General features: G+C 32.4%; 1 protein-coding gene across 11 annotated transcripts in view; it reads right to left on the bottom strand.

The window, feature by feature from the left end:
* LOC128247032 (glutamate receptor ionotropic, NMDA 2B-like) overlaps positions 1-2,797 on the bottom strand; it is a 1,034,258-nt gene that overhangs the window by 219,607 nt on the left and 811,854 nt on the right. The window lies entirely within an intron of this gene.

The following is a 2,797-nucleotide window of genomic DNA, read 5'->3' as shown; positions in this document are numbered from 1 at the left end:
TCTTGCCGATAGACAACGAGTCTAACCTAGACCCAAAGATCCTTCATTGGAATTTCAACATCAACAACAGGATATTTTTGTATGTATGTATGTATGTATGTATGTATGTATATGTGCAGACTTGTATGTTTTGTTTTATGCATGTATTCTCATGCATATAGTTGCATATCTAGACATTCTCTTGTATGTATGTATGTATGTATGCATGTATGCATGTTAAAATAACAACATTGATTATCACAGAAACTCTAAGATTGCATATTGACATTGTTATACGCTGTTCTCCTTGCTAGATAGAAGTATATTGAGAGCTCACCTCACAGCGATTTAAGGATTTTAGAATAAGACCCAGGTAATTTGATCTTCCTAAAAAATATACGTGTGAATGTGAATTTTTATATATATATATATATATATATATATATATATATGTATGTGTGTGTATAGTGGGGTGTTTACGTGTATATATAAACACACACGAAACCATGCTGAAAAGTTACTGGCCTTAAGGGTGTCAAGAAAAGCCTGGTTGGAGCCGCAACATCACGAGTTCTTTTACAGGGCTTAGAAAAACTGAACGACTGCTGCGATAACTGTGTGAATCTGAGAGAGGAATATGTTGAATACTATAATAATTAACAGATCCTCTTGTATTTTATTTTATGCAAAGCCAGGGACTTTTCAACACCTACTCATACACACAAATATATATATGTACACACATTCATAGTATTCCGTTTGTTTCTTGATAGGATCAGCAAAACAAGAGAAGGAATTAAATCAACAAACCAAACGCAAAAAACATTCAATTCAGCGGAGTGAAATCTTATTGAAGCATGTAGCAGGAGTTATATATGAACGTCTGGTATCATGCTGAGAAAGTGCAATATTCGAGCAGGCAATCATTCAGGATCATATAGCAAAGCTTCTCAATTAGAAAATACGAGAAAAAAAGCGTGAAGAATTGTAAATACACATTATAAAGGAGACAAGAATCATTAGTTTCCTTCATATTTTCTCTCGTATTTTCTCATTAAATTGGCATATTACTTGAACCTGAACGCTTTCCGGGTTTCATACGGTACGTCTTATATTCGAATATGACACTTTCCAAGGACAGAAGAAGTTCATTTGTAACTCATGCATCGATGAAATAATATAATCATATACGTACGAGGTGTGTGTACGAATATATGTACGAATGCATATATATTATGTATTCATTCATGTATGTATGTTTATATATATATATATATATGTTTGTGTGTGTGTGTGTGTGTGTGTGTGTGTATGTACATATATATATAAGAATATATATAGATATGTGTGTATATATATGTATATATAAGAGTATATGTAGGTGTATATGTGTATATTACACACACACACACACACACGCACATACATAAAGACATTTCTATATATATATATTAGACGTATATAAAGTGCATGTGCGTGTATGTGTGTATGTGATTGTATTTTTTAAGTTTTCACAGACCATATCGAAGTGTTAAGACCGTGCGTAGCGATCGAATGTGTCATCCATATAATGAATATATATAAATGAATATACATGCATATTCATACACACACACACACACACACACACACACACATACACATATATATATATATACATGCACATGTGTGTGCGTGTGTGTGAGTGTGGTGTTTATATACATCTATATGTATGTATGTAATATATATTGCATGTATATATATATATATATATATATATATATATACATATTTACATACATAGAAATGTGTATATAAGCATAATCTCACACATAATGGCTATGTGGTGCGTAAACGTGTCTGATATGTATGAATATAAGTAGATGTATGAGTCCGTCTACGTCGATGGTAGTCTGTATTTGGTTGACTGATGTACAAAGAGTAAATGCACACAATACAAAAAAAGAAAAAAAACAACAGGTTTGTTGGTGAGTAAAGAAGAAAATAAACACAGGCGAATAATGTAATGATCTCAACTATTGAACAAGTCATTCAAATATAGTGTTTATCCTCTTTACACATGAAACATCTTTTAGAAGATTCTATTGCAGCAAGTTAAGAGAATCAATGGTAGCATAATTCCACTGAAAAGTTTGCTAGTTAGTATTTGTTAACGGAGTCTGTTCTGGATTCGGCTTTGTTACTTATTTTCCATGTACTAAGTCTCTATTTGACTATTATTTCAAAAGAAATTCTTTTATAGACATTTTTTTCTTTCATTATATAGTATCACGGATAGTTTCCTCATGCCCCATTATAATAGATACACGCATACTTAAATACATACATACATATATAGATACATGCATGCATACATACAAGCACATACATACAGACACATACATATATATATTTATACACATGCACGCACATGTTTGTAGGTATATGTGTATGTACATATATAAATTGAAGCACACATTCATACACACACGCACAAATACACACACACACACATACACGTATATGTATATTTAGAAACGTACATAATACATATATATATATATATGTGTGTGTTTGTGTGTGTGTGTGTGTGTGAGAGAGAGAGAGAGAGAGGTGTGTGTGTGTGATTGTGTGTGTGTGTGCATCGTCTGCTTTTAGGTGGTTTTGTTCAAGGCCCTGATCAACCTATTGAATCTCAATCTCTGATGACCTTTTTCTCATTTCATTTGAGAAGCGTAAAAGAATTATTTGGTTGGGAAAGTTGTTTACTTATCAATGGGAGATGACGCTGGAGGATAAAAGATACAAGGAGAGAAAGAGAGAGAGAGAGAGAGAGTAA

The sequence above is a fragment of the Octopus bimaculoides genome, chromosome 2, assembly GCF_001194135.2.
Source record: "Octopus bimaculoides isolate UCB-OBI-ISO-001 chromosome 2, ASM119413v2, whole genome shotgun sequence".
NCBI lineage: Eukaryota > Metazoa > Mollusca > Cephalopoda > Octopoda > Octopodidae > Octopus > Octopus bimaculoides.
This window is presented reverse-complemented; position numbering and strand designations above follow the sequence as displayed.